The sequence below is a fragment of the Cibotium barometz genome, chromosome 27 (assembly GCF_041138505.1).
Source record: "Cibotium barometz isolate CiBa-2024 chromosome 27, ASM4113850v1, whole genome shotgun sequence".
In the NCBI taxonomy this organism is placed as follows: Eukaryota; Viridiplantae; Streptophyta; class Polypodiopsida; order Cyatheales; family Cibotiaceae; genus Cibotium; species Cibotium barometz.
Window position 1 is genome coordinate 117059 of NC_141072.1, and position 9375 is coordinate 126433.

Sequence of the window (9375 nt, forward strand, 5' to 3'; positions counted from 1 at the left end):
GGACTTGGTTTGGGATATATTCCTCCGTCAAAGTTTCCGGATTCAACACATCTAACCAAATACTATGATAATTTTGCAAGACAACTTCGTCTTCGATGGTTTTTCAGAAATGCACCAGATAGACCTCTTCCTCCTTTTCGAGTTGTAAACCCGAATTGGAATCCTTCTAAAGTTTATCAGCCTCTGGAAGACATCATCAACACTGGAAGAGTCATACTTCAAAATTCAATCTCTTCATGTGAGCGACTTCCTCAGAAGAACAAGCTTCCGCTTCATTTGAGAAGAGCCCTTAACAGATTGATAAAGAACCATAATATCATTATCAAGCCAGCACATAAAAACCTTGGTTTGGTAATTCTTGATAAATCATGGTATCTTAATGAAGGTGATCGGCAACTTCTAGATCAACAGGTCTATCTCCCAGTCACCCAAGCTCCATTGATTGAACTGTTTGATAGGCTTGCCTGCATTTGTCAAAAGTCTAGTGTGCTCTCAAGGGATGAAGCAAAGTTTATTTTGCAGAAGCCAGAGCAAGGGTTCAGAGTTTGCTCTCTTTATTTCTTGCCCAAAATCCACAAACCTACAGTGGTCGGAAGGCCAATCTGCTCTTACAATGGCTTTGTTTTTGAGAATGCGTCTATATGGCTTCATCATAAGCTTTTCCCCATTCTCTTCCAACAAGAGCAACATCTAAAAGACTCCCTCACTCTGATTAAAGAGTTATCTGAGCTTCATCTACCACAAGAAATTATCCTCTTCACATTTGATGTGGAATCTCTGTACCCCAGTATTCCCACCAATGAAGGACTGCATGCCCTCAAGATGATGATACAGGGCGACTTCAACCATGTAGAGCTCAACCTCATCATGACAATTGCCTCTCTTGTTCTCAAGAACCACTATCTTGAGTTTAATGGCACTTTTTGGCATCAAATCAGAGGCACTGCTATGGGCAGTAATTTTGCTGTTGTCTATGCCTGCCTTTTTCTATGTTATTTAGAAAACCTTCAAGAACACGTACATCCCACACCACAGGTACTCTACTACAAAAGATACATTGATGATGCTTTAGGTTTTTGGCATGGGTCTCACACCACTTTGCTTCAACATCTTAGCAATTATGCAATAGATCTTCAGGAGCATATCAAGATAACACATGTCATCTCCAATTCATCTGTGGATTTTTTGGACATTCACCTCTTCAAAGGTACTAATTTTCAAACCACAAGAAAGCTTTCTACTAGTTGTTTTCAGAAAGAGCTGAACAGGTATCAATACCTCCCTTTCTCTTCGTGGCACCCTAGTCATCAAAAGGAAGCCTTCATCATTGGAGAACTTAAGCGTTATGTCATCAGGGAAAGCACGCTTCAAAGCTACATCAAGCTAAAGCTTTTGTTTTTCCAACGACTTCGAGGTAGAGGATATCCAGATTCTCTCCTTCGAAAAACTTTCACCAAGATCAAGTACAATATGCGAAAAGCTCTACTTCTAAAGGCTTCCAATCGAGAAACCTCTTCGAGTAAGCGGATCCCCCTAGTTCTTAAGCTTGACTACTCCAAGTACACCAAAGCTTTAAACTTGGGGGCCTCCCTAAACCCTAAACTTTTTCGGCTTTGCCAACAACAAAATCCCGAGCTGAAGCATATACCTAGACCTATGATTTGCTGGAGAAATCCAAGGAATCTGCGCTCTTATCTTGTTAGATCAAGGTTTCGAACCTCTAATTTGTAACTTTCTATTTTTAGTAACTACTATTTTTAGCGTGGACCCACCTTTGTAAAGCAACCCTTGGGAGCATCGGCTTAAGAGCATATGAGACCTCCCATGCTTGGTTCTGCTCTATCGGGAAAACCCTCCATCTATTTTATGCATCTCTCTACTCTTCTAGTTACCTTATGTAACTTATTTTTGCATGTAGAGTCAACATGTCCACTCTAGCCTAATGGTTAAGTCTTGTGACTCTAATGAAAGGGGTCATGAGTTCAAAACCCATAGCTTGCATGAGATGCTATTGAGCTTCTTTTACTTGTTTAGAGAGCTCTACTTATCCGATTCGCGCGCCGTTTGTTGCGTTGGGTTCTTCATGTCCTAAGCTTGTTTTTTCACAACAAAAGGCTGAATTATCCCACATGCAAAGAGGCAAAATCTAGCCCTCCCCTCTCTACATAAGGGAGATCTCTCATTCTTGTAATCTCAAACTTGGGTGTTCCGCTGAAGAGCTCACTCTAGAGCGAAACTAGTTTGGAACTACACCCTCAAGTTAATACAAGAAATCGACTTTTTCAAGTCTTTCTTGTCTTTTTTGTCCCTCAAGTTAATACAAGAAATCGACTTTTTTAAGTCTTTTTTGTCTCTTAAATTAATTTTGTCTTGTGTTTTGTGTATGTGAGGCACTTAGTCCTTTTTTGGGCTAGTAAAGTGTCTCTCTTGTGTGTGTGAATAAGGCCATTGTTTTGGTGCTTAGCAAGAGGCACTTGGTCATTAATTTGGCTGGTTTAGTGTCTTTTTGTTGAGTATGCTCCTTCGATCTGGCATAATGTCATATTGCGTGGCATGCTAAGTGTCATTTTGATTGATACACCTTCCCTTCCCCTTACCTTTATTTTTGAGGGCTACTAGTCGTTCTTTTGCGGCAAGTTGTTGTCCCCACTTCTTAGCCTTTGGTTTGGTGGGCAACTAGTCGTTTCTTTTGCGGTAAGTTGTTGTTCCCACATCTTAGCCTTTAGTTTGCTTGGGTAACTGGTCGTATTTTTCGGCTAGCTGTTATCCTCGTGAGGTGGGATTTTGGGCTTTTTGGTCATAATGTGTGGCCATCTTAAGTTCATACTATTCACACCTCAACACCATATCTTACATACACTCCACTTGACATCACTTCACTATCACGTAACCGGCCCCCGAAAAATTTATTTTTTGCTGCCGCCGCAGATACTTTTAGCTACCGCCGCAGCTACCGGTTATTTATCTTTATCACTCCACAACCGCACACCTGAAAAAACCCCTAAACCCTAAATCCTAAACCCTAAATTTTTTGCTGCCCCCGCAGCTACTTTTAGCTGCACGCAGCTACCGGTTATTTATCTTTATCACTCCACAACCGCACACCTGAAAAAAACCCCTAAACCCTAGACCCTAAACTTTTTCGGCTTTGCCAACAAAATCCCGAGCTGAAGCATATACCTAGACTTATGATTTGCTGGAGAAATCCAAGGAATCTGTGCTCCTATCTTGTTAGATCAAGGTTTCGAACCTCTTATTTGTAACTTTCTATTTTTAGTAAGTACTATTTTTAGCGTGGACCCACCTTTGTAAAGCAACCCTTGGGAGCATCGGCTTAATAGCATATGAGACCTCCCATGCTTGGTTCTGCTATCGGGAAAACCCTCCACCTATTTTATGCATCTCTCTAGTCTTCTAGTTACCTTATGTAACTTATTTTTGCATGTAAAGTCAACATGTCCACTCTAGCCTAATGGTTAAGGCTTGTGACTCTAATGAAAGGGGTCATGAGTTCAAAACCCATAGCTTGCATGAGATGCTATTGAGCTTCTTTTACTTGTCTAGAGTGCTCTACTTATCCGATTCGAGCGCCGTTTGTTGCGTTGGGTTCTTCATGTCCTAAGCCTGCTTTTTCACAACAAAAGGCTGAATTATCCCACATGCAAAGAGGCGAAAGCTAGCCCTCCCCTCTCTACATAAGGGAGAGCTCTCATTCTTGTAATCTCAAACTTGGGTGTTCCATTGAAGAGCTCACTCTAGAGCGAAACTAGTTTGGAACTACACCCTCAAGTTAATACAAAAAATCAACTTTTTTAAGTCTTTTTTGTCTCTTAAATCAAATTTTGTCTTGTGTTTTGTGTATGTGAGGCACTTAGTCCTTTTTTGGGCTAGTAAAGTGTCTTTCTTGTGTGTGTGAGTAAGGCCATTGTTTTGGTGCTTAGCAAGAGGCACTTGGTCATTAATTTGGTTGGTTTAGGGTCTTTCTACTGAGTATTCTCCTTCGATCTGGCATAATGTCATATTGCGTGGCATGCTAAGTGTCATTTCGATTGATGCACCTTCCCTTTCCCTTACCTTTATTTTTGAGGGCAACTAGTCGTTCTTTTGTGGCAAGTTGTTGTCCCCACGTCTTAACCTTTGGTTTGGTGGGCAGCTAGTCATTCTTTTACGGCAAGTTGTTGTCCCCACATCTTAGCCTTTAGTTTGCATGGGCAACTAGTCATATTTTTCGGCTAGCTGTTGTCCTCGTGAGGTGGGATTTTGGACTTTTTGGTCATAGTGTGTGGCCATCTTAAGTTCATACTATTCACACCTCAACACCATATCTTACATACACTCCACTTGACATCACTTCACTATCACGTAACCGGCCCCCGAAAAATTTATTTTCTGCTGTCGCAGCTACCGGTTATTTATCTTTATCACTCCACAACCGCACACCTGAAAAAAACCCCTAAACCCTAAACCTTTGCTATGATGGTGCTTTTGAACACTATCCCAGAGGCAGCAAACGAAGGTCAAGACAACCCTTCTACCAGCCAGGGAGCGTTTCAATTTGCTAGTGGAGAAAGAGAACGTGCTAAGCGAAGAATGGATGATTCCATAGATACTGCTAATGCACAAAACCAATACAGGTTTACACTTGGTGCTTCCATCATCCTATGATCACCTTTTTGCTCTACTTACTCTTCCCATTGCTCAACCTTCTCACCTTAAAGATTTCTTGAAGAAGTCTATCGAGGAGTACAAGAAGATTTTTTTAGCTTTTGAGAAAAGTCAAGCTTACCTCAAAAAGCTTAGAGAGCAAAGAGAAGAAGGCACCGTACCTAACAGTCTTCGACTCAAACCACCCTGCCTTACTGTGCAACATGAACAAGGACAGGCCTTTCTCAATGAAACTCTACAAGATCTTTGTAAAAATTACAGGAGCAGCTGCTTGGAAGTCCTCATTGAAGCCCAAGCAAAGCTAGTAGAGAATCAAGAAAAGAACCTGGATGCTTATGCCTCCACTTTTGAAGCCAGTCTCCAGGAAATCCTGAACCTCATGGCTGCTTTAGAACTCATGGACAGCCCACACGCTTTATGGGAAAACACCATGAAGACTTGGAAGAACAAGCTGCTCAAAGATTTCAAAACTGTCATAAATAATTTCAGGGTCTCTCATCTCCTTAACTCTAAGATCAAGCAAGCTCCTTTCACCAAGAGGAAAGCTGCACAGGATCAAGCCATGGGAGATGCAGAATCTCTTCCTACTAAACCCTCTATAGCCAAGCTAGTCAAAGAGCAAGTTCAGAAGCAAGTTCAAGCACAGATCAACAAGCTAAAGAAAAGTCTAGCAAATGACACAGGTGGGACAAACAAAAAACGGAAAGATAATCAACAAAAGAAAAGCCACAACAACAACAAGAAGAAAACTAGAAGCAACCAAGCTTCTAAAAAAGGCAATCAACAGAAAGACCGGCAAAACAACCACCAAGGTAAGCAGCAGGGAAACAAGCCAAATAAAGGCAAGTTTACCCAGCCAAAAAACCAGCGGGGAGACCGGCAAGGGGGTGGAAATCAACCTCAAAGGAAGAAGACTTCCACCCCCTCCTCTGCACAGCCTTCCTCTTCTCGACAAGGCCGCAATACCCAGAAATCTGGTTTGGGACAGAAACAAAATCGGCAAAATTCACGAAGCAGATCCGCTCCACCGAGCCGATCTTGGTCTCGAAATCCCCGGCGTTAAGGCACCTCTTCTAGCTCCCTCTCCAAGATCTCGAGCACTATGCTCTATTGCTTTTCTCTAGAAATATCCCAACTGAGGTGGATCAACGTGTTTCAAACACTGCCATCCACAATCTCTCTCAGTACAAGCTTTCATTTAGCGAGAAAAAGCTTCTAGGACTTGGTTTGGGATATATTCCTCTGTCAAAGTTTCTGGATTCAACACATCTAACCAAAGACTATGATAATTTTGCAAGACAACTTCGTCTTCGATGGTTTTTCAGAAATGCACCAGATAGACCTCTTCCTCCTTTTCGAGTTGCAAACTCGAATTGGAATCCTTCTAAAGTTTATCAGCCTCTGGAAGACATCATCAACACTGGAAGAGTCATACTTCAAAATTCAATCTCTTCATGTGAGCGACTTCCTCAGAACAAGCTTTCGCTTCATTTGAGAAGAGCCCTTAACAGATTGATAAAGAATCATAATATCATTATCAAGCCAGCAGTCGATCAGTCGAGGCTGCAGGGAGCGCGCCTTACCCTGATGTAGAAGAAAGTGCCGGTAGCCAATGGGAGACCGCGGGAAGCCACCAGCCACCTGCGAAAGAACCCAACTTCCTACCACCAGCTAGGGCATTGGAAGGAAATATACCAGACTCCGGACAACAAAACAAGTAGTCGAAGAAGTGATGTCACTTCCCCCAGATAAAAACCTTGGTTTGGTAATTCTTGATAAATCATGGTATCTTAATGAAGGTGATCGATAACTTCTAGATCAACAGGTCTATCTCCCAGTCACCCAAGCTCCATTGATTGAACTGTTTGATAGGCTTGCCTGCATTTGTAAAAAGTCTAGTGTGCTCTCAAGGGATGAAGCAAAGTTTATTTTGTAGAAGCCAGAGCAAGGGTTCAGAGTTTGCTCTCTTTATTTCTTGCCCAAAATCCACAAACCTACAGTGGTCGGAAGGCCAATCTGCTCTTACAATGGCTTTGTTTTTGAGAATGCGTCTATATGGCTTCATCATAAGCTTTTCCCCATTCTCTTCCAACAAGAGCAACATCTAAAAGACTCCCTCACCCTGATTAAAGAGTTATCTGAGCTTCATCTACCACAAGAAATTATCCTCTTCACATTTGATGTGGAATCTCTGTACCCCAGTATTCCCACCAATGAAGGACTGCATGCCCTCAAGATGATGATACAGGGTGACTTCAACCATGTAGAGCTCAACCTCATTGAGACAATTGCCTCTCTTGTTCTCAAGAACCACTATCTTGAGTTTAATGGCACTTTTTGGCATCAAATCAGAGGCACTGCTATGGGCAGTAATTTTGCTGTTGTCTATGCTTGCCTTTTTCTATGTTATTTAGAAAACCTTCAAGAACAGGTACATCCCACACCAGAGCTACTCTACTACAAAAGATACATTGATGATGCTTTAGGTTTTTGGCATGGGTCTCACACCACTTTGCTTCAACATCTTAGCAATTATGCAATAGATCTTCAGGAGCATATCAAGATAACACATGTCATCTCCAATTCATCTGTGGATTTTTTGGACATTCACCTCTTTAAAGGTACTAATTTTCAAACCACAAGAAAGCTTTCTACTAGTTGTTTTCAGAAAGAGCTGAACAGGTATCAATACCTCCCTTTCTCTTCCTGGCACCCTAGTCATCAAAAGGAAGCCTTCATCATTGGAGAACTTAAGCGTTATGTCATCAGGGAAAGCACGCTTCAAAGCTACATCAAGCTAAAGCTTTTGTTTTTCCAACGACTTCGAGGTAGAGGATATCCGGATTCTCTCCTTCGGAAAACTTTCACCAAGATCAAGTACAATATGCGAACAGCTCTACTTCTAAAGGCTTCCAATCGAGAAACCTCTTCGAGTAAGCGGATCCCCCTAGTTCTTAAGCTTGACTACTCCAAGTACACCAAAGCTTTAAACTTGGGGGCCTCCCTAAACTTGGGGGCCTCCCTAAACCCTAAACTTTTTTGGCTTTGCCAACAAAATCCCGAGCTGAAGCATATACCTAGACCTATGATTTGCTAGAGAAATCCAAGGAATCTGCGCTCCTATCTTGTTAGATCAAGGTTTCGAACCTCTAATTTGTTACTTTCTATTTTTAGTAAGTACTATTTTTAGCGTGGACCCACCTTTGTAAAGCAACCCTTGGGAGCATTGGCTTAACAGCATATGAGACCTCCCATGCTTGGTTCTGCTCTATCGGGAAAACCCTCCATCTATTTTATGCATCTCTCTAGTCTTCTAGTTACCTTATGTAACTTATTTTTGCATGTAGAGTCAACATGTCCACTCTAGCCTAATGGTTAAGGCTTGTGACTCTAATGAAAGGGGTCATGAGTTCAAAACCCATAGCTTGCATGAGATGCTATTGAGCTTCTTTTACTTGTTTAGAGAGCTCTACTTATCCGATTCGAGTGCCGTTTGTTGCGTTGGGTTCTTCATGTCCTAAGCTTGCTTTTTCACAACAAAAGGCTGAATTATCCCACATGCAAAGAGGCAAAAGCTAGCCCTCCCCTCTCTACATAAGGGAGAGCTCTCATTCTTGTAATCTCAAACTTAGGTGTTCCACTGAAGAGCTCACTCTAGAGCGAAACTAGTTTGGAACTACACCCTCAAGTTAATACAAGAAATCGACTTTTTTAAGTCTTTTTTGTCTCTTAAATCAAATTTTGTCTTGTGTTTTGTGTATGTGAGGCACTTAGTCCTTTTTTGGGCTAGTAAAGTGTCTTTCTTGTGTGTGTGAGTAAGGCCATTGTTTTGGTGCTTAGCAAGAGGCACTTGGTCATTAATTTGGCTGGTTTAGTGTCTTTTTGCTGAGTATGCTCCTTCGATCTGGCATAATGTCATATTGTGTGGCATGCTAAGTGTCATTTCGATTGATGCACCTTCCCTTCCCCTTACCTTTATTTTTGAGGGTAACTAGTCGTTCTTTTGCGGCAAGTTGTTGTCCCCACGTCTTAGCCTTTGGTTTGGTGGGCAACTAGTCGTTCTTTTACGGCAAGTTGTTGTCCCCACATCTTAGCCTTTAGTTTGCATGGGCAACTGGTCGTATTTTTCGGCTAGCTGTTGTCCTCGTGAGGTGGGATTTTGGACTTTTTGGTCATAGTGCGTGGCCATCTTAAGTTCATACTATTCACACCTCAACACCATATCTTACATACACTCCACTTGACATCACTTCACTATCACGTAACCGGCCCCCGAAAAATTTATTTTCTGTTGCTGTCGCAGCTACTTTTAGCTGCCCGCAGCTATCGGTTATTTATCTTTATCACTTCACAACCGCACACCTGAAAAAAACCCTAAACCCTAAACCCTAAAAAACCCTAAAAAATCCTAAACCCTAAACCCTAAAAAACCCTAAAAATCCTAAATCCTAGACCCTAGACCCTAGACCCTAAACCCTAGACCCTAGGCCCTAGGCCCTAGGCCCTAGACCCTAAACCCGAAACTTTTTCGGTTTTGCCAACAAAATCCCGAGCTGAAGCATATACCTAGACCTATGATTTGCTGGAGAAATCCAAGGAATCTGCGCTCCTATCTTGTTAGATCAAGGTTTCGAACCTCTAATTTGTAACTTTCTATTTTTAGTAAATACTATTTTTAGTAAGTACTATTTTTAGCGTGGACCCACGTTG